This window comes from Hemiscyllium ocellatum, chromosome 7, assembly GCF_020745735.1.
Source record: "Hemiscyllium ocellatum isolate sHemOce1 chromosome 7, sHemOce1.pat.X.cur, whole genome shotgun sequence".
In the NCBI taxonomy this organism is placed as follows: domain Eukaryota; kingdom Metazoa; phylum Chordata; class Chondrichthyes; order Orectolobiformes; family Hemiscylliidae; genus Hemiscyllium; species Hemiscyllium ocellatum.
Window position 1 is genome coordinate 20,610,179 of NC_083407.1, and position 23,816 is coordinate 20,633,994.

A 23,816-nucleotide genomic window follows, 5' to 3' on the forward strand; every position below is an offset into this window, starting at 1 on the left:
GTTCCCCAGCTGTAAACTCCCAAACCAGGGGAAGCTAACTCCCTGCATCTCGTCTGTCCAGCCCTGACAGGATTTTATATATTTCAATTAGATCCTCTCTCATCATTCTAAAATCCTGTCAATATCTCCTTATTAGACATTCCTGCCAGAGGCAATCTCTGCTGCATTCCCTCTATTGCAACTATATCCTTTCTTAGGTATGGAATTAGTAATAGTGAAGCCAACTTTCCAAACCAGTATCCTTCCTTATTATTGTGTTGATTTCTCCCCTTATTAATAAAGTAGGTGGCTTTCCTTTGAGTACTCAGATTTCGTTCCTCACTCCAAAGATGGACTGGCCATGCTAAATTGCTCCATAGTGTTCAGGGATGGACAGACTAGGTGAGTTACATATGGTAAATGTGGGGTAACGGGGATTGGGTGACATGCTCTTCAAAGGATCAGAGCAGACTCAATGGGCTGAATAGCCTCTATTTGAACTGTGAGGATTCCATGATAATAACAATTTTACTCCAGCCCCTTTCCCTTTCTGTCTTGTATTCATAAATTATGAATATCCCCAGATGTTCAATTCCCATTATTACTGACCCTGCAGCCATATCTGTAATCAAACAATATCATAACCTTTTATATCTGTTTGCTCTTCTAATTCATCTACCTTATTGCAAATGCTCTGTGCTTCTTCACAATATTACTATATATCTCAATTACTGAATGTCACCTCCCACTGTGGAACAGCATAGTGCCTCAGTGGTTAGCACTACTGCCTTACGGTGTCAGGGACCTGCATTTGATTCCAGACTATGTGCATGGAGCTTATGCATTGTCTGCGTGGATTTCCACCAGGTGCTCCGGTTTCCTGTCCAAAGATGTGCAGGTTAAGTGGATTGGTAGTTTGCACGTTCTCCCCGTGTCCGCGTGGGTTTCCTCCGGGTGCTCCGGTTTCCTCCCACAGTCACAAAGATGTGCGGGTCAGGTGAATTGGCCAAGCTAAATTGCCCGTAGTGTTAGGTAGGGGGTAAGTGTATGGGTGGGTTGCGCTTCGGCGGGTCGGTGTGGACTTGTTGGGCCGAAGGGCCTGTTTCCACACTGTAAGTCTAATCTAATCTAAATTGTGTGGGTGTGTCTAGTGATGTGCAGACTAAGTGGATGAGCCCTGGGAAATGCAGGGTTATGGGGATTGGGTGGGGACTGTGTCTGGGGGAGATGCTCTTTGGAGGGTCAGTGCAGGACTCGATGGGCTAAATGGCTTCTTTCCACACTGTAGGGATTCTATGATTTCTAAAACCTTTTCTTCTGTGAAGATGACAAAAGTCACATGTTCATGATGCAACCACAAATGACATGTTAATTAAAGGATGTTTTCTGCAGCATGGCGATATTCCATGTGGTGTCCTCCAAACATAGAAACATTTTCTTTAAAAAAATGTCCATTTAATCCAATAATAAACCTATGAACTCTACGGCACTTTAAATGCCAAAACATGATGTAGTCAGCACTGATTTGCCAGAGTGCCGGCATTTGAGTTCATTTGATTTGATTTATTATTGTTATATGTTCCTAGACACAATGAAAAGTTTGTTTTGCATGCTGTACAGGCAGATCATACCATACAAAGTGCATAGAGTAATAGAACAGAGCAATGAATACAATGTGACAGCTGCAGAAGAGGTGGATAAAGAGCAAGGTCAACATTAAATTTAAAATGTAAGAGATCCAGTGAGAAATCTGATGAGAGTGGGGAAAAAGCTACTGCGGGTCCTTGATAAGTATACACCTGTCAGGCAGAGAGGTTGTTGTTAAGAGAGGGAGCCGTGGTTTACTGAAGTAGTTGTAGCTCTTGTCAAGAGGAAGAGGAAGGGTTATGTGAGGATGAGGCATGAAGGCTAAGTTAGGGGGCTTGAGAGTCATAAGTTAGCCAGAAAAGATCTAAAGAGAGGGTGAAGAAGAGCCAGGAGGGGACATGAGAAGGTGTTGCAGATAGGATCAAGGCCTTCTATAGGTATATCAGGAATAAAAGAATGACTAGAGTAAGAATTGAGCCAATCAAAGAAAGTAGTGGAAAGTTGTGTGTGGAATCTGAGGACATAGAGGAAGCGCTTAATGAATATTTTTCATCAGTGTTCACATTAAGAAAAGCAATGTTAATGAGAATATAGAGATACAGGCTAAACGATTAGATGGGATTGAGGTTGAGGTTTTAGCAATTTTGGAAGATCTGAAAATGGATAAGACCCCTGAGCCAGATGGGATTTATCCTCGGATTCTTTGGGAATCCAGGGAGGAGATTGCAGAGCCTTTGACTTTGATCTTTATGTCATCATTATTGACAGGAGTAATGCCAGAATACTGGAGAATAGCAAATGTTGTTCCCTTGTTTAAGAAGGTGAGTTGGAACAACCCTGGCAATTATAGGCCAATGAGCCTCACTTTGGTTGTGGGTAAGATGTTGAAAAAGGTTGTAAGAGATAGGATTTATAATCATCTAGAAAGGAATGATTTGACTAGGGATAGGCAACACAGTTTTGTGAAGGGTAGGTCGGGCCTCACTAACCTCATTGAGTTCTTCAAGAAGGTGACAAAAACAGATGGATGAAGGTAAAGCGGTTGATGTGGTGTATACAGACTTCAGTAAGGCATTTGATGAGGTTCTACACAGTAGGCTATTGCACAAAATGTGGAGTTTCGGGTTTGAAGGTGATTTAGCAGTTTGGATCAGAAATTGGCTAGGTGAGAGAAGACAGAGGGTGATGGTTGATGAGAAATGTTCATCCTGGAGCTCAGTAACCAGTGGTGTGCCGCAAGGGTCTGTTTTGGGGCCACTGCTGTTTGTCATTTTTATAAATGATCAGGATGTGGGTGTTGAAGGATGGATTAGTAAGTTTGCAGATGACACTAAGGTAGGCAGAATTGTGGATAGTGCCGAAGGATGTTTTGGGTTACAGAAGGACATAGATAAGGTGCAGAGCTGGGCTGAGAAGTGGCAAAAGGAGTTTAATGCAGAAAAGTGTGAGGTAGTTCACTTCATAAGAAAGAACAGAGTACTGGGCTAATGGTAAAATATTTGGCAGTGTAGATGAACAGAGAGAACTCGGTGCCCAGGTGCATAAATCCCTGAAAGTTGCCACCCAGGTTGATAGGGTTGTTAAGAAGGCATATGTGTATTCACGTTTATTGATCGGGAGATTGAGTTTCAGAGCCATGAGGTCATCCGTCAGCTATACAAGACATTGGTAAGGCCACACCTGGAGTATTGCATGCGGTCTGATCACCACATTATAGGAAGGATGTGGAAGCTTTGGAAAGGTTTCAGAGGCGATTTACTAGGATGTTGCCTGGTATTGAAGGAAGGTCTTACCAGGTAAGGCTGAGGGGACTGAGGCTGTTTTTGTTGGAGAGAAGAAGATTGAGAGGTGACTTCATCAAGACGTATAAGATAATCAAAGAGTTAGATAGGGTGAACAGTGAGAGCCTTTTTCCTCAAATGGTGAAGGCTAACATGAGGGGACATAGCTTTAAACTGAGGGGTGCTAGATTTAGGACAGATATCAGGTAGTTTCCTTACTTAGAGAGTAGCAGGGGGGTATGGAATGGCCTACCTGCAACTGTAGTAGACTCACCAATGTTAAGGCCATTTAAATGGGCATTGGACATACCTATGGATAATAATGGAACGGTGCAGGTTAGATGGGCTTCAGATTAATTTCACAGGTTGGCGCAACATGGCAGGCCAAAGGGCCTGTATTGCGCTGTAACGTTCTATGTTCTCAGCTGTTTTGAATCTGTTGGTACATGTATTTAAGCTCTTGTATCTTCTGCCAAATGGAAGAGAGTGGAAGAGATTGTAACCGGGATGGGGAGGGGCCTTTGATTATTTTGGCTGCCTTCCCAAAGCAGAGAAAGGCATAGGTGGAGTCAACGGATGTAAGGTTGGCTTGGGTGATGGACCGGGCTGTGTTAACAACTTTCAGTAGTTTCTTCCAGAGCTGGGTGGAGCAGTTGCCGTACCAGGCCATAATGCATCTGGATTGAATGCTTTCTGTGGTGCAATCTGTAAAAATTGGAAAGAGTCTTTAATAACATGCCAAATTTCCTTCACCTCCTGAGGAAGCAGAGATGTTATTGTTGTCATGTTTTGTGATCATAGTATCAAAGTGGGTGGACCAGGACAGATTGTTGGTGATCATCACTTTTAGGAACTTGACCCTCTCGACCATCTCCACCTCAGCTCTATTGAAAGTAGACTGGGTCTTGCCATCCACCTTCCTGCCTGACGTCAATGCTCTTTTGTTTTGCTGACATCGAGGGAGAGATTGTTATCTTAACACCATGCCACCAAGCACTTTTTCCTGAATTCTTTCCTGTATTCTGTCTTGTCATTGATTGAGATCCAACCTACAACAATGGTGCCATCACCGAACTTGTTGATGCAGTTAGGACGAAACTTGGCCACATTGCCATTTGTGTATAGGGAGTATAGGAAGGGACTGAGTAGTAGTGGCATATGGAAGTAAATGATGAAAACAGGTTGCACTCCCTTGGTTCCAGAGGATCAGTCTGACCCACATTGGTGGCTGTTTAATCTGGGAGCACCATTAACCCAATATTATTTTAGTGGTAGGAAAGGAACAGGAGAGGCAGGCAGATAGACCACACGGAAATATATTTTTCTAACCCTGCTGGGCCTATTTAAAATTAGACGAAAATGTGGGCAGTTTTACTCTCATAACACCAGAAATGGGAAGCTCCAAGTACATTGACAGGCAGTCTGAGAGTCAGAACAGGAATGACTGACCACACTTGCTGATATGGACTTTACAAGTTCCATCAACTATTACAGTTTCAACAGCTTGACGGGAGGAGTCGGTGTCATTCCAACATTAAACCATTTTATATATATTGGCGGGGAGAGTTTTCGCGAGCAGTGGCTGTGAGAGATTCGTTGTGAGTGTCTCTGTTCACCTGACTGTGCTGTAGATCATTCCATTTCTTCTGTGTGAGTCTGTAGTGTCAGCAGAACCCCCCTCCCTCCCGGCTGAGCCAGTAGGGGAGGGGTGGACAGACCTGCCTTCCCCTGTTCCCCACCAGCCATCCCCTTTAGGAGGCTGGAGGCCAGATTCGGCTCCTCCCATCGTGTGTTGGCTGAGGGCGCCCCATTCCCTGAGCCCCCGGCTGAAAGGCAGTATTTCATCCGGGGAGCGCTCCCTTACCCTGCCCTGCTATTTTTAGCATCAGCCGCCGGAATATAAAGCAGTGGATTAGAGTGTAAAGTCAGGGGCAGGTCTGTGCAGTGATCGGAGGGGGAGGAGAGACAGACAGCGAGAGAGAGAAAGGGACGGCAGGCAGACTGCAATAAGAAGGAAGGAGGGACATACACAGCGGTCGGTACTGCTTTCTTTTTTTTATATGAGCGGTAACGCAGATCGCTTGTGGAGCTTTGTGTGTGTGAATGGCAGGGGTTCGCTAAGAGACCAGCCCTGGGGAGGGGGAGGCACTCCAACCTTGACATGTTGACCAGCGCTGTGTAAAAAAGAGACAGCAGCAGCAGCAACAGCAGCGACTTGGGGGTAAGTTCCTGGGCAAGGACCGTCTTGTTCGTGTCGTGTCAGTTTGGATTTAAACCTTCCTTAAAGTAAAACAGCTCTCCAGATTTATGCCTTCACTTGAACTCCCACCACCAGCACAAGCCAATGTTATTTCATTTCCAAAGTAACAATATTCCACTCGAACCTGACACTCCTTTCACAATAAGTCTGCCCTCGAATGCAATCCGAACATATTGTGTAATTATAATTGTACATTTTCAAACCTCATCAGTCCACTCGATGTTGCGTCTACCTCAGGGTAATGTGCTGTCTTATAGTTTATTTAATTTAGAATTATGGATTTTAATGTTATGATGCGTTTTCTTGGTAACAATACCATGATAGTTCTGTTTTCAGAACATTTTATAACGTTGATATTACTGTGTCTTTTGGCCTTTGATTATGATACTTTAAAATACTGAGGTAACTTGTTATTTAGTCTTAGCTGAATGTGAGGTTTGCTAGTATGGAGCAGGTAATCATCAGTTTCTGGTGATTCCTGTATAAATGTTCTCAGGCCTCACCTGTAGGCTCCACAAAAACAATTTATTTTCACTTGATATTTTTGTGATTATTCAGTTGTTCTTTATTAAACTTTGTTGCTATTGATTGTTTCTTGAGACCTTCAATCTTTCATCCTCGCCCAATGCCCATTCACCCCTGTACATCGGCCCAAAAGAGACTGATTCACTGGTTCACATTAAATTTGAAAAAGCTGCTGAACATTTATTCAAGGATGGTGACCCAACATTAGCTTTTAATAGAGAATTGGATTTTAGATGCGGGTGGCTGAGACTGTCGGTGAAGAACCCATTCTGAAACGTTGTCCAATGACCCAACATTTTTTCAGAACTTACCTCAAATCAGTGTCGATCTCCTTCTCTATCCAGCTTCCCCTTGAAATTGTAGGAATATTGTCAGGTGAGGAGGAGAGGGCTGTCCAATGAATGGAACTGTCAGAATATTTCAAATTGCAAAGTGAAACTGTGCTACTTGATGTGCTTTGCAAGTGTGAACACAGTAAAAATGAGTGACAAGATAGTAATATAACATCGGGGTTCAGAAAACTGACCTGGCAATCACAGCATTTATCTCATGGTTAACAGCTTGACTAGATTATTCCCTTGTCCCTTAGATTCTTCAGATGTCTTATAATTCACTTGAGTCATAGTTATACAGCACTGAAACAGACCTTTTGGTCCAACTCGTCAATGCCTATCAGATATTCTGAACTGATCTAGTCCCATTTGCCAGCATTTAGCAAACATCCTTCTAAACCCTTCCTATTCATATACCCATCCAGATTACTTTTAAATATTACGATTGTACCAGCCTCCACCACTACCTCTGGCTACTCATTCCATACACGCACCACCACCTATGTGAAAAAGTTACCCCTCGGGTCCCTTTCAACTCTTTCCCTTCTCACCTTAAGCCTATACCTTCTAGTTTTGGATTCCCCTACTCTGGAAAAAAGACTTTGTCTATTTATCTTATGCATGCCCCTCAGACTCTGACATTCAAGGGAAAATAGCCCTACCGTATTCAGTCTCTACCTATAGCTCAAATCCTCCAGTCCCAGCTACATCCTTGTAAGTCTTTTCTGAACCCTTTCAAGTTTAACAACTTCTTTCCTATAGTAGGGAGACCAGAATTGTGCACAGTATTCCAACCGTTGCCTAACCAATGTCCTATACAGCTGCAACATAGCTTCCCAACTCCTATACTCAATGCACTGACCAATGGAGGCAAGTGTACCAAATACCTTCTTCACCATCCTGTCTATCTGAGACTCCGCTTTCAAGGAACTATGCCCCTGCACCCCCAGGTATCTTTGTTCAGCAACACTTCCCAGGGCCCTACCCCTAACTGTATAAGTTCTGCCCTGTTTTGCCTTAACAAAATGCAACACTTCACATTTATCTAAATTAAACTCCATCTATTACTCCTCAGCACATTGGTTCATCTGATCAAGATACCTTTCTACTGTGAGATAATCTTCTTCACTATCTACAAAGCACCAATTTTGGTGTCATCTACAAACTTACTAACCACATTTATAGAAATGATGAAAAGTATGGGACCCAGCATCAATCCTTGAAGCACACCATTGGTCATAGGCCTCCAGTCTGAAAAATAACACTCTACCACTCCCAACTGTCTCCTACCTTCAAGCCAATTTTGTATCCATTTGGCTGGCTCTCCCTGGGTTCCACGTGATATAACCATGTCAACCAACCTACCATGCTGAACCTTGTTGAATGCCTTGTTGATGTCCGCATAGACAACATCCACCACTCTGCCTTCACCAATCTTCTTTGTCACATCTTCACAAAACTCAGTCAACTTGGTGAAACATGGTTTCCCACCCACAAACCCATATTAAGTGTCCCAAGTCAACCCTTGCCTTTCCAAATGCCTTTTAAATCCTATCCTTCAGAGTCATAGAGATGTGCAGCATCTTCGGACTCTTCGGTCCAACTCGTCCACGCTGCCCAGATATCCTAAACTGATCTAATCCTATTTGCTAGCATTTGACCCATATCCCTCTAAACCCTTCCTATTCATGTACCCATCCAGATGTCTTTTAAATGTTGTAATCATACCCGCCTCTGGCAACTCGTTCCATGCACGCACCACCGCCTGGTTGAAACGTTGCTCCTCAAGACCCTTTTGAGTCTTTCCCCTCTCACCTTAAATCTGCATCCTCAAGTTTTGGATTCCCCTTGCCTGTGAAAAAGATCTTGGCTCTTCACTCTATTCATGCTCCTTGTGATTTATAAATGTCTATAAAGTTACCCCCTCAGCCTCTGACACTCCAAGTAAAAAAGCCCCAGCATATTCAGCCTCTCTCTGTAACTCAATCCCATCAATCCCAGCCACATCCTGTTATGACACTTCAAGTGCTCATCTATACATTTTAAACGTTGTGAGGTTTTCTGCCTCAACTACCTTCCCAAACAGTGCATTCCTGATCCCCACCAAATCTTGGATGAAAAATTAATTCCTCAAATTCATTTTAAACCTTCTGCCTCTCAACTTGAAATCATGTTCCCTTGATATTGACCCTTCAACAAAAGGGAGCAACTGTTTTCTATCCACCGTGTCCATGGGTACCTGTATCCTCTATCAGGTCCACCCTCAATTTCTTCTGACCCAAAGAAAACAACCCATTCTCTCTCCATTTTTGAAATGTTACCTCACAGGCAACATCCCGGTGAATCTCTTTTGTGCTCCATCCAGTGCAATCACATCCTTCCTATAGTGCAGTGACCAGAACTGCACACAGTACTCCAGCTGTGGCCTAAACAAAGTTTTGTAAAGCACCAAACTAACCTCCCTGCTCTTATAATCTATGCCACAACTGATAAAGACAAGTGTCCTTTTTGTTTTCTTAACCTGTCCCTGCCACCTTTAGGATTTGTGGACAAGAATCCCAAGATCTCCCTGTTCCTCTGAGCTTCCTAGTCTCCTGTCATTCATCGAGTACTCTCTTGTCTTGTTACTTCTTCCAAAGTGTATCGCCTCACATTTTTCAGGGGTGAATTTCAGCTGCTGCAGATCTACCTATCTGACCGATTTGTGGATATCATCCTGTGACCGAACACCTTCCTCCTCACAGTCAACAATCCAACCAATCTTTGTGACATCCGCACACTTACTTATCATCCACTCCCCACATTCTCATCTACATCATTTTTGAATATGGGACTTAGCAGTGATCCCCATGGTACACCACTGCACACCAGGCTCCAGGCGCACAAACACCACCCTCTGCCTCCTCTCGCTGAACCAATTTTGGAGTCACCTGGCCAGGTTCTCATTCTTTATGCCAAGTATAGTTTGGTAGGAGAGAGAGGTTTAACAATTAGTTTAACTTCAATCTAGAGATATTAACCCAGCACCAAATTAGGTCAGGGAACAGTAATGCATCAATTGAACATCTGATTAAGTAGATACTGTCCTGTAGAAGTTAATGAAGGATATTCTCAATCAGACTTTACCTTCTTAGATCCTGCTTTTGCTTTGAAACAGAAAATGAGTAGTATTTTTTAAAATGTATAAATTTTGCCTGAATATATTACAGTGTTTTATTACGTTTGTGAATTCTTATATGTAATGAGGAAGTGGTGGGCTTTGTAGTAATGTCATTGTTTGAAAATCCACTGGCCCAGGTTGATATTCTGGGAACAGGGCTTCATATTCCACCTTCCATTGGAAGCTGATGGAATTTAAAGTCAATTAGTTAGATGAAATCTCAATAATAGTGAGTGTGATATTGTCATTTTTATTGTGAAAACTCATCAGGTTCTCTCATGCCCTTTAGGGAATGAAATCAGTCATCCTTACCAAGTCTGGTCTAAATGAGACTCCGGATGCACACGAACTCTTAACTGCCCTCTGAAATAGCCTTATGAAACCACTCAGTTCGAGCACAATTTGGGATGCGCAACAAATGCTGGCTTCACTGGCAGTGCCACATCCCAGGAAATCATGTTTTTTAAATCCTGAGGTGCAGCATTCACTAAATTAACCTTTCTTTCCAATCTTTCCTGATTCTCTGCGCAATTTGTCTTGTTAAATTTCACAATGCAATTATTTCTGTATTAATCTGTGCACAGTGCACCCTTTCTTATGCAGTGAACTAAGACGGAGAGTAATGAATTTACATACAGCTAACTTGAATGCAGTAGGACTCTCAGAACCAGAATCAATTTATATCAAGAACCAACTGTTCCATTTATAGAAAATTAGTTTTCTGCATACAGGCTGACATGTGCCTATTTCATGGGTTTGCATTTGGCTGCAAATAGAAGTGAATTATTGACCTTAGATCTCAGAAACCAGGCCACACTCATGCAAGGGTAGGGACTGAGAAATAGGTGGAGACCATTCATTGTCTTGAGCTTGCTGTGCTATGAAATGGGAACATGTCCAATTGAATACTTAGTGCCTTTTATGCCATAACCCTTTATGCCAGAAATCCGATCTCTCTAAATAAACTCAGAATCCCTACAGTGTAGAAACATGCCCTTCAGCCCAATAAGTCCACACCAACCCTCCGAAGAATAACCCACCTAGGCCCATTCCCCCTAACTAATGCACCTAACCCCCACACCCCTGAGCACCACGGTCAATTAAGCATGGCGAATTCACCTAACTTGCACATCTATGGACTGTAGGAGGAAACGGTGCAAACCCGCACAGACACTGGGAGAATGTGCAAATTCCACACAGAACAGTCGCCCAAGGCTGGAATCAAACCCAGGTCCCTGGTGCTATAAGGCAACAATGCTAAGCACTGTGCCATTCAGAGACTGAGTTTCCACAGTCCTCTGGCATAGAAAATTCCAAAGATTCATCATCCCTTGAGTTAAAAAAATGTTCTCCTCATCTTGGTTGTAAATGACATGCTGCTTATTTTGAAATTGTGCTTGTTCTCCAACCAGGAAAATACCTTCCTTGCATCCACTCTGTTGATCCCTTTATATGTTTTGTAGGTTTCAATGAGATCACCTCTCAATTGTTCGAATATGCACCCAGTTTGCCCAGTGTCTTTTCAAAGGACAGTCCCACTGTCCTGGAAACAAGACTGGTCAATCCCTGTTGCACTCACTCTAAGGCAATAATACCCTTCTTGAGGTACGGGGAGCACAAGTGCACATGGCTTTGCTGCTTTGTTCTATGTTGTATCTCATCTGATTACTGTCACAACAACACTTTTCTTTGTAAGAAAGAAATAATTCTGATCTTGATGACAGAGTAGCAAAAATGTGAGATTTTTGGCAATTAGTATTTAACGTGGGGAAGAGCAGGAAGTTGACCTTTTCCGAGAATTGTTGCAAGGAAGTTGGTTGGGGGTTGGGGTAGTTGGTGAAGCTGGAAGCTTCAGCTTTGTCGATCGAATAGGTCCACAGCTGCTTTCTTAGCAGCTTGCATGATTTTTTTTTTCTCCTTGTATTTTCCATGGCAACGTTTCTATAATTTGTTTTTAAGCAAGATTTAACTGTCATAAGAAATTTTCTACTCTCTAAATATGGTGCTGTGAATCATTTCAGACATGAAACGAGGCTTCAAGGCTGATGAGACAATTCTCAGCTGTTTCATAACACAAGTTGTTTTTGCTTGACCAGTGTCAGATTTCGCTGTTCAAAACTATGACAGAGTGTTGAGTCATTGAGAGCTAAAGTATACAGTAGTGTGCGAGTACAAAGGCTTAACAAAATAATGAAACAACAGTTCATGAAAGAAAAACAATAGTTGCATTGTTCAGGAAAAAGAAATCTATTGAATAATTCCCAGCATCTACTGAGTTTCTCTACATTAAAGTTCTGCAAATTCTGTTCCATCGCTTTGACGAAGGTGGGATGCTAAAATGAAAGGTCAGCTAATTTCAATACACATCTTACCCATATGACACACAAGCAAAATACTAGAGATGTTGGAAGTCTAAAATAAAATCAGAAAGTGCTGGAGAAATTTGGTAGGTCAGGCAGCATCTGTGGAGAGATAAACTGATGTAATGTTTCCGGTCGATTGCCCTTGATCGAAACCCTACCCTTAATTTTGTGAAAGCAATATGACATTCAACAAGAATCTTGCCTGAACAAAAGGACAGGGAATATGACATCCAGGTAACTTTATTTTTTAGACAAGAAAAATGGGAAAAAATGTAGTTAATTTTAGTTAAAGTTGGATTTTATTTATTATGGAATGATCAAAACATTGTTGATTAACGTACAGAAACACAGAAGTGTGTATCTTAGCTACTCTTTATATTTAGGTGAAAGTGAAAACTGCAGATGCTGGAGATTGGAGTCGAAGAGTGTGGTGCTGGAAAAGCACAGCGGTCAGGCAGCTTCCAAGGAGCAGGAGAGTCAATGTTTCCAGCATAAACCCTTCATCCTGATTTTCCTGCTCCATGGATGCTGCCTGACTGGCTGTGCTGTCTGTATCTTATTGGCAATAATTCATTTTGCAGTATTTAAATCAAAAAGGACTAATCAAAAATGATTGATTTTATTGCTTATCAAGAGGAGTGAAAGTAATTTCATGGTTTTATATGAATTTTGTTTGGCAACTTAGATATAGCTTACCAGTCCTCAGACGGTGAAGGCTCTCATAAGTGACGTAGCTTTAAATTGAGGGGTGATCAATTTAGGACAGCTAGGGGTAGTTGCTTCACTCAGAGTAGTAGGGGTGTGGAACGGCCTGCCTGCAACAGTAGTAGACTCGCCAACATTAAGGGCATTTAAATGGGCAATGGACATACATATGGGTGTTAATGGAACGGTGTAGGTTAGATGGGCATCAAATTATTTGCACGGTTCAGCATAACATCGACGGCCGAAAGGCCTGTACTGCGCTGTAAAGTTCTATGTTTTAATCATAGTAACTGTGTAATATCATGCTCACTGCATTCCCATACAGCTGATTTTCTTTACTGTATTCACTTTGTATTTGTCCAGCTCTTGAGCATTCTGCTTACTTCTACACAAAACAGGAAACAAGCCATAGAAAAAAATGACTTCCATTTTGGGTTTTATCTCCTATTTTGTTCTTGATATTGAATCCATTAATACCCCAAAACAAAGACACAATAGATGCGACCATTGCATACTTTCTCTTTGCCCCCAAAGGTTTTCCACATGTGATGTCCTCTCTAAATGTTTGAGGTTGTACCATTTAAATTCATGTTATTGTATTGGGCTGCTGCTTAAAAGAGAAGGGAGTGAAGAATAAATTTGATAGTCGGTTTTAAACCTGAACATCGCTACTATTCAATCTTTCTCCTATCTTTTAAAAATTCTAAACTCTCTTTCACTTAATATTTGGCCATCTTGTTTATTAACTGTTTTATACAACATAATGTCAAACGTTTGCCTGATAAAACACTTTTGATCTGCCCCGGATCACTTATTAAAGGTGCTATGTTAATGCAAGTTGAGGTTGACTTTGGTATCCATGAGTGTAGCCCTGGAAAATCTTCCTTGGTATTTGACTTTTCCGATTGTCTGCTATTTTTGACCACTACACTCTCAATATTTTAAGGGATGTACCTTCTCTCTTCTCTTTGTAATTAGGATGACCTGATATTAGATGTTATTTTTGAGATAAGCTGAGACATTGCATGGAACATCCAAGCTGGCCAAATCAGCTGAGAGCTGAAAATGTGTTGCTGGTCAAAGCACAGCAGGCCAGGCAGCATCTCAGGAATAGAGAATTCGACGTTTCGAGCATAAGCCCTTCATCAGGAATGAGAGAGAGTAGCCAAGCAGGCTAAGATAAAAGGTAGGGAGGAGGGACTTGGGGGAGGGGCGATGGAGGTGGGATAGGTGGAAGGAGGTCAAGGTGAGGGTGATAGGCCGGAGTGGGGTGGGGGCGGAGAGGTCAGGAAGAAGATTGCAGGTTAGGAGGGCGGTGCTGAGTTGAGGGAACCGACTGAGACAAGGTGGGGGGAGGGGAAATGAGGAAACTGGAGAAATCTGAATTCATACCTTTGTGGTTGGAGGGTTCCCAGGCAGAAGATGAGGCGCTCCTCCTCCAGCCATCATGTTGTTATGTTCTGCCGGTGGAGGAGTCCAAGGACCTGCATGTCTTCGGTGGAGTGGGAGGGAGAGTTAAAGTGTTGAGCCACGGGGTGGTTGGGTTGGTTGGTCCGGGCGTCCCTGAGGTGTTCTCTGAAGCATTCTGCAAGTAAGCGGCCTGTCTCACCAATATAGAGGAGGCCACATCGGGTGCAGCGGATGCAATAGATGATGTGTGTGGAGGTACAGGTGAACTTGTGGCGGATATGGAAGGATCCCTTGGGGCCTTGGAGGGAAGTGAGTGTGGAGGTGTGGGCGCAAGTTTTACATTTCCTGCGGTTGCAGGGGAAGGTGCCGGGGGTGGAGGTTGGGTTGGTGGGGGGTGTGGATCTGACGAGGGAGTCACGAAGGGAGTGGTCCTTGCGGAACGCTGATAGGGGAGGGGAGGGAAATATATCCTTGGTGGTGGGGTCCGTTTGGAGGTGGCGGAAATGACGGCGGATGATACGTTGTATGCGGAGGTTGGTGGGGTGGTAGGTGAGAACCAGTGGGGTTCTGTCTTGGTGGCGGTTGGAGGAGCGGGGCTCAAGGGCGGAGGAGCGGGAAGTGGAGGAGATGCCCCCCCACCACCAAGGATATATTTCCCTCCTACTCTCCCTCCCACTCCACCGAGGACATGCAGGTCCTTGGACTCCTCCACCGGCAGAACATAACAACACGACGGCTGGAGGAGGAGCGCCTCATCTTCCGCCTGGGAACCCTCCAACCACAAAGGTATGAATTCAGATTTCTCCAGTTTCCTCATTTCCCCTCCCCCCACCTTGTCTCAGTCGGTTCCCTCAACTCAGCACCGCCCTCCTAACCTGCAATCTTCTTCCTGACCTCTCCGCCCCCACCCCACTCCGGCCTATCACCCTCACCTTGACCTCCTTCCACCTATCCCACCTCCATCGCCCCTCCCCCAAGTCCCTCCTCCCTACCTTTTATCTTAGCCTGCTTGGCTACTCTCTCTCATTCCTGATGAAGGGCTTATGCTCGAAACGTCGAATTCTCTATTCCTGAGATGCTGCCTGGCCTGCTGTGCTTTGACCAGCAACACATTTTCAGCTGTGATCTCCAGCATCTGCAGACCTCATTTTTTACTCAAATCAGCTGAGATATTAGTTTTATGGATATGGTGCAAAGCGCTGATTCAAATTGTGTCCTTTCATCACATTCCAAACGGTTGATCTCTGACCATATTTATAAAGGTGCATATGATTTGTACAACTCAATTTAAATTTGTATCGAAATAAGCAGTCTAGTTGAGTAACAGGTCTTTTCAACCTATGCATTTTGAAATGCTGTATCTCTTCAAAGGGTTGCAGCAAGACCTATCAATAGTTGAGCTTGTGTCACTGCAGTGATGTTACTGAAATTCTCACTGGTGTCATGAATGTGTCACATGAGTGAAGTGCTATCTTTGTACTAGTGTTTTTAATACGTAAAATAATGAGTCATTTCTGTAATGCATCAGTTCTATAAAATCTATGGATTTCTAGTCAAAGTTGACGATTGTATGCAAAGATAAAAGGTTACTATTATTATGTAGATGGTCTGTCTGGTTTTTGTTTGTGCTTGTTGATGTCGGTTAGATGGACAGCTGGTTTCTAATTGAGAGTGAGGCTAACAGTGTAGGTTCAATTCCTACACTAATTAATGTTGCCATGAAGGTCTCTCCTTCTCAATCTCTCCTCTCACCTAAGGCATGGTGACCCTTAGGTTAAACCAACAGCACCAGCTGTCTTCCTCTCTTTAATGAGAAAGTAGCTCAATGATCCTTTGGGACTACAGCAACTTTAACTTTCCTTGTTGATGTCCACTTGTTATCCAGAAAACTACCCACATTTTCACTCTTGCCTCGGACAGTATGATTGCTAGTTGGTCTATTTAGTGAGTACATGAGGGAAAATTGTGTGATGAATCAAGTCGTATATTGATCCCCAATTCTTAAATCTCAGTTACGTAATCTGATGAAACAATGGCTCACTTTTATACAGCCCTTCTTTAATAGGAAGGTGTCCCAAGCCATTCAGAAGTCTAAGGAAATTAGGGATATTGAGATGATATTGAAAATGTAATCTAAAATGTTTGTATGTGTGTACAGTCATTCCTTCCAATTCAACCAAACTCTTGTTCGATAACACCTCTTCAGTCAAGGTCATAATGGAGACAATGGTTCCGAGTGCCAAGCACAGAAAAGGTGGAGAGAGAGAGTGATGCTCAAAAGGATAGTATCAGAGAAACTGAGTTTCTAAATAAAGGGCTCATAACACTAAACTAGATTGTGGAATTGAAGAGGAGTGAAATATTTCAGGAATTCAAACAGAAATTGAAAATTTTGAAACACTGGGGGAATTAAAGCAATTGCAGATCAGCCTGGTCATAAATATTGGACCAAGCATAATTTGGTGTAGAATTGAACTTGATCTGTAGAGCTTTGGATGATTTAAATTTTGTGCAGGTAAGAGCCAAAACTTATTGCAGTAATTGAGTTCAAAGGTAACAAATACAAAGATAAAGGCTTGATACAGATGTGGAGATGTGGGGGAGGAACCACATAATATTGTGAGCTCAAAGTAGACAGTCTTTGTAATGGAGAAGATATGAGTCCGGAAATTTCACAACGGATCAATTGAGGCATGGCTGGAAGGTGGGAGTCCACACATAAATTCCATGTGTAATTCAGAAATTAGTATTTTAAAGTGTTTAACCATAATTTCCTCCATGGAGCTATAGAGCCTGAACTATCCTAAAGTGCTTATCACCTTATTTATGAAGGTGAAGCACAGAAAGTGAATCTCAAGATCATGGCACCCATTCCCTTTGAATAAGCCCCTCACATGGTCATGTCCCCTGTCTTTCCCCAGTTCTCCTCAATTTTTCAAATACTTATTCACCTCCATTTTGAAAGTTACTATGAATTCTGCTTCTTTTATCATTAATGGTCAGGAATTCTGTTTCCTAATTACTAATCACTATCTACTTCTGTAATTGAAACATTCAGAGGTCAGTTAATTCAGTTGGCTGGTTTACAATGCAGGCTGATACCGACAGTGTGAGTTCAATTCCTGTTTCCATGGACAAGATGGTCAAGAAGGCATTAGGCCTTCATTGGTCGAGGCATAGAATATAAAATTAGTAAGTCATACTGCAGCTATATGGAACTCCAGTTGGGCCACATTTGGAATATTGTGTACAGTTCTGGTGGCCACACTACTTAGAAGGATGGTGAGGCTTTGGAGAAGGTACAGAAATGTTTAGCAAGATGTTGTCTAGTTTGGAGGGTATTTGCTGTGAGGAGAGATTGGACAAACTTGGTTTGCTTTCACTTCAATGCTGAAGGATGAGGGGACACTTAATGCAAAATAATGAAAGGCATGGATAGAATGGATTGTCAAAGTCTTTTTTTATCCCCAGGTTGAAATGTCAATTACTCGGGGACGTGGGTTTAAGCTAAAAAGGAGATGTGAAAGGTATGTTTTTACACAGAGAATGCGCTGCTTGAGGAGGTGGTAAATGCAGTAAAGATAGCAATGTTTAAGAGGCATTTTGATAGATACATTAGTAGGCAGGGATACAGACTGTGTAAAAGCAAAAAGCTTTTTAGTTTAGAAAGGCATCATGTGTCAGTGCAGTCTTGGTGGCCAAAGGGCCTGTTCCTGTGCTGTACTGTTCTTTGTTCCAGCTGAGATGATGATGGACTGTCCTTCTCAACCCCTTCCCTTGCCTGACATGTGGTGGCCCTCAGATTAAGCCACTGCTAATTGTCTTTCTCTTAAATGAGAGAGTGCGGCCCTGTCAGACTGTGGCAACTTTACCCAAACAAAACCACACAGTTCTTTTCCATTTTTGCAACTTACCTTCTCTCTTTCATCTAAGTCCCTAACACCCGAGTTTTCTTTTTACCTGAAGTAATTTTGAGCCCACCTAGGTTAAAGGCCTCCTTAGATTCCATTTTAACATCCAGCGCCCACATTTTCAAATCCAAATCTGTTGTCTCTCAGCACAAGAGGGGGACTGATAGCTCCGTGTTGGCAGGAAGCCAGCTGATGCCACCAGAGCTGAGAGAACATTCCACCACGCAAATTAAGTGCTGGGATGTGTTGGTTTCCATACTACTGCCAGTAGTGGGAGGAATGGAGAGGGAAGCCTATGGCTGACTTAACGCACAAATTCTTTGCTAAAATCACAGCTGCTCAGCATGACCCACCAGGGAATCCTCACAAAAATTATGGCCTTGGTCTTATTGATCTCTCTTGGCAACTCTGACCTACTGTTATTTGGTATTGTGGGATTCTGCAACTTTATTATTTCAATTAGGCCTCCACCCACTGAAATCCTGTTGAAGAAAATATTGAGAACCTAATCACATTAGCCTTTTATTAAATGACAGTGCTAAACACTATGTAGGTGCCGCTGGCAAGTTCTGTATTTGTTGCCCATTTCTAATTGCACTTAGAGGTGGTAATAAGATTAGATTCCCTACAGTGTGGAAACCGGCCCTTCAGCTCAACCAGTCCACACCAACCAGTCCACACCAACCCTCCGAAGAGTAACCCACCCAGACCCATCTCCCTCTGATGAATGCACCTAACATTATGGGCAATTTAACATGGCCAATTCACCTGGCTTGCACATCTTTGGACTGTGGGAGGAAACCAGAGCACCTGGAGGAAACCCACGCAGACACAGGGAGAATGTGCTAACTCCACACAGACAGTCACCTGAGGCTGGAATGAGAGTACATTTTTGAATTGCTGCAGTCCGTGTGATGGAGGATCACCACAGTGCTGTGAGAACACAGTTCCAGGATTTTAACCAAGTGACAGTAATGGAAAGTTGACTTGGTTCCAAATCAGGACAGTACATGGTATGGAGAGGAACTTGCTTCCATGTATCTGTTGGTTATCTTTTGAAGTAATGCATCTTGCACATGATACACGGTATGTACTGGTGGTGCAGGGAGTGAATACTTAACATAATGGATAGGGTACCAATCAAGTTTATTTTGTTCATTTGTGGGGCATGGGCATTCCTGGCTGGCCAGCATTTGTTGCCCACCCCTGGTTGATAGTGTTGAGCTGCCTTCTTGAACCGCTGCATCCACCTGCTCTGGGATGACACATAATGACCTTAGGGAGGGAATTCCAGGTTTTTGGCGCAACAACAGTGAAGAAATGGCGATATATTTACAAGTCAGGATGGTGAGTGATTTGGAGGGGAATTTGAAGGTGGTGGTGTTCCCATGTATCTACTGCCCTTGTCCTTCTAGATAGAAATGGTTGTGGGTTTGGAAGGTGCTGTCTGAGGATCTTTCCACCTCAAAGTGGGTTGCTTTGTCCTGAATGGTGATTTATGTCTTGCAGATGATGATTAGGCTTTGGGGAGTCAGGAGGTGAGTTACACACTGCAAGCTTAGAATCTAATCTCTCTGCTCTTCTCATTTATCATTCTCTTTAACCAATTGTTCCCTATTTCTGCATTTATATAAAACATTCAGGTTGCAGTTCCCTACATTCAAGTTTATTGAGTAGAAGTTTTGACATTGTGAAGGATATACATCATTATTCCAGTCCCTTCTGTTTGAAAATATCTGTAAAATATTACACTGTCCCTTAACCAATTTCTTATTGACACTGCTTTGCATGTGCAATTCTATTAATAAGTTCTTTCATATGTTACTTACCAGACATATATTGAACATTCGCGTTCGCTATGCCATTTGCATTTCCTTTTGCCAAATGTGTCTATTCTTCTGTGCTAAATTTGCAAGGTAAAAGAATTAAAAGGGACTTGAGGAGCAACTTTTTCACACAGAAGTTGGTGCATGTAAAGAATAAGCTGTCAGAGGAGGTGAATATAGTTACAAAACTTAGAGTCATAGAGATGTACAGCATGGAAACAGACCCTTCAGTCCAATACATCCGTGCCGACCAGGTATCCCAACCCAGTCTAGTCCCACCTGCCAGCACCCGGCCCATATCCCTCCAAATCCTTCCTATTCATATACCCATTCAAATGCCTCTTAAATGTTGCAATTGTACCAGCCTCCACCACTTCCTCTGGCAGCTCATTCCATACATGTATCACCTTCTGCGTGAAAAAGTAGCCCCATAGGTCTCTTTTATATCTTTCACCTCTCACCCTAAACCTATGCCCTCTAGTTCTGGACTCCCTGACCCCAGGGAAAAGGCTTTGCCTATTTACCCTATCCATGCCCCTCATAATTTTGTAAACCTCTACAAGGTCACCCCTCAGGCTCCGACGATCCAGGGAAAACAGCCCCAGCCTGTTCAGCCTGTCCCTATAGCTTCAGCCCTCCAACCCTGGCAACATCCTTGTAAATCTTTTCTGAACCCTTTCAAGTTTCACAACATCTTTCCAATAGGAAGGAGACCAGAATTGCACGCAATATTCCAACAGTGGCTTACCCCAAGTCCTATACAGCCGCAACATGACCTCCCAACTCCTGTACTCAATACTCTGACCAATAAAGGAAAACATACCAAACGCCTTCTTCACTATCTTATCTACCTGCAACTCCACTTTCAAGGAGCTATGAACCTGCACTCCAAGGTCTCTTTGTTCAGCAACACTCCCTAGGACCTTACCATTAAGTGTATAAGTCCTGCTAAGATTTGATTTTCCAAAATGCAGCACCTCACATTTATCTGAATTAAATTCCACCTGCCACTTCTCAGTCCATTGGCCCATCTGGTCCAGATCCTGTTGTAATCTGAGGTAACCCTCTTCACTGTCCACTACACCTCCAATTTTGGTGTCATTTGCAAACTTACTAACCTCTTACACTCGCATCCAAATCATTTATGTAAGTGACAAAACGTAGAGGACCCAACACTGATCCTTGTGGCACTCCACTGGTCACAGGCCTCCAGTCTGAAAAGCAACCCTCCACCACCCTCTGTCTTGTACCTTTGAGCCAGTTTGGACAAATACATGAGTAGGTAATATAGAGGGATATGAGCCAAACGGAGGCAAATGGGACTAGTTAAGTTTAGGAAATCTTGTCGGCGTGGACGAGTTGGACTGAAGAGTCTGTTTCTGTTCTATATGACTATGATTCTAATTGTCATTTTCTCTCTTAAAGAACTTGAATAAATCTATCTGCAGGAATGTGTCTTTTACAAATGCATTGTAAAAATTCTCTGTAAAATGTGCTTTTCTGAACGAATATAATCTTTTTCACTTAATACGGCCTTTGGAGACTTACCAATTTCTGATGTTAGATTGAAGAGCTGAATATTTTGGTGCTAGATTTTCCAGCTGAGGTATGGCCAATCTTTAGACTGAGTCAAATCATCTGCAGAACTTTGCATTGGGGGTGGAAGTGAATGTTGTGCTACAAGCTGGGTTAGTAGGCTTTGAGATCAAAGCAAATCACTTAAAACATGGATCACAAGCAAGGTTACTGAATAATGGGTTCCAGTGTGCGCCACATATTTGAAGAGCACAAAGTTGTGTATTCACTCTTATCCATGAAACTTTGCCACCTTGATCTTACACATAAAAGTCTCTCTTGCGTGCATGGTGGCACAGTGGTTAGCACTGCTGCCTTACAGTGCCAGAGACCCAGGTTTTATTCCCACCTCAAGCAACTGTGTGGAGTTTGCACATTCTCCCCATGTCTGCATGTGTTTCCTCTGGGTGCTCCGGTTTCCTCCCACATCACAAGGATGTGCAGGTTAGGTGAATTGGCTATGCTAAATTGCCCATAGTGTTAGGTGTAGGGGAATGGGTCTGGGTGGGTTTTGGAGGGTTAGTGTGGACTTGTTGGGCTGAAGGGCCTGTTTCCACACTGGACGTAATCTAAGAATCTAATGGAAAAATTATTCATATGGACGTACATGGAATAGTGTAGGTGGGATGTGCTTCAGATTAGCATGACAGGGCGGCGCAACATCAAGGGCCGAAGGGCCTGTACTGCGCTGTAATGTTCTATGTTCTATGGTGCACTCTGTTCTAAAAACATCGCTTTCAGAGATGCCACTTCAGTGACCTATGGCCTGGTGGTATCATGTATCCTCAGCAAGCTTCCCAGTCTCCAAATTCTTCAATCACAGCTGGCTCATCTAGGAGGAAGGGAAAGTAGATATTTGTCAATTTGTGTACCAGTTGGCAGTGTTCTTGAGAACAAATTCGCTTCCTCCTGCCAAATCATTGAATTGTGAGATTTAAATGAGTCAGAGAATCGGAACTTGTAAAGTGAGGAAGGAAATGAAGAAATTTCTCAGTGTGATCTCATGGTAAATAGAGGTTTGTGGAAGGGAGAACCAGGAACTACAATGTGACCAGTTGGAATGGAACTTTACTGTAGAGTCAGTCACACCGGCAGGAACAATTGCCTCAACTCCCCTTTCCTGCCCACTTCCTTTACCCCATTACTAATAAAAAAGTCTGTCTGTCTCGTTCTTAAATTTACTCAATGGCCAGGCATTCACCGCAATCTGAGGTAGTGATACCCTTTGAGAGCTCTTTCACAGCTCTATTTTCAATCTGCCACCCCTGAGCCGAAAACTGTGACCTCTCATTCTGGTATCTGAATGCTTACTTCTTTAGCAATGATTGGAAATGAGAAAAAATGTAACCTATAACCTTTTAATGTAAAAGTGCAGTCTTAAATCCTCAGCAAGTGCATTCGCAGATCTACTATATGGCCTGAAATGTTAATAGATCTCTTACTCGTGGAGGAACAATATAACACTTCCATCAAAATAGCACAATTTTTATGCCTAGCTCACAAAGACACTATTATCCTGAAGTTATCTAATGTACTTCAGACTGCTCAGCAATACTTGTGTTTCTCTCAAAGTTGATCTGAATGCCAATTTTCACCAGACCCATGAATGTAATACTTGTGAGCTTCTGAAGTACTACAGTAACCTGCTTTGTTTAAGTTTTTCTTTCTCATTAATTTAAATTTAAAGGCCAGAAAAGTGCAGGATGGTAGTTGTTGGTACTTAATGGCATTCAGCAATTCCAAAGAAATTTGCTCATCGAATCATTTCTTCAGGTCCATCTACCCCAACCATTGTATAATTCCTCAAAGTTTTCAAAAGAGCAGATTCACCCACCAATCAGCACCAGTCACTTTTAAATAAGGACTTGCTTTTTGAATTCAAGTGTCCAAAATCAAACAGTGCCCTGTTTGCAATCTATCTGAATCATAAGACGCAAATACTTTTCTAACACTTCCCCAATGTCACTAACTTTGTGCATTGTCTTGTGAACAGAAATGGTTCAACAGAATTTCACAGCTTGATAGTTAAATATTTTTCCAATATTTCAGTCTCTAAAAGCTGCAACTCTTCAACAAGGGGGTACCCAATGAATGGCAGGACACTAGGAAGCTCAGAGGAATGGAGGGATCTTGGGATGCTAGTCCTCAAATTCCTAAAAGTGACAGGGCAAGTATACAGAGTGGTTAGGAAGGTGTACTGGACTGTTGCCTTTATCAGTCAAGGTATTAGAGCAGGGAGCTTATGCTGGAGCTGAACAGGAGTTTGGTGAGGCTACATCCGGAGTGCTACATTTCTGGACACCTCACCTATGGGAACAATGTAATTGCTCTGGAGGGAGTGCAGATGAGGTTCACCAGGAAGTTGTCTGGGATCAGAGAATGCAGCTGAAAATGTGTTGCTG

At 42.8% G+C, this 23,816-nt stretch overlaps 1 protein-coding gene across 4 annotated transcripts in view; it reads left to right on the forward strand.

Annotated features, from left to right (window-relative positions):
• Positions 1–4,939: 4,939 nt before the first annotated feature.
• LOC132817024 (ras-related protein M-Ras) overlaps positions 4,940–23,816 on the forward strand; it is a 63,655-nt gene continuing 44,778 nt past the window's right edge. For 2 of the 4 annotated variants that reach the window (XM_060827020.1, XM_060827023.1), the window contains exon 1: positions 4,940–5,568. The gene's annotated coding sequence lies outside the window, so the exon portion shown is untranslated. Of the gene's footprint in view, positions 5,569–17,573; positions 17,630–23,816 lie in introns of all 4 variants that reach the window. The other 2 variants (XM_060827021.1, XM_060827022.1) reach the window with 2 other exon arrangements.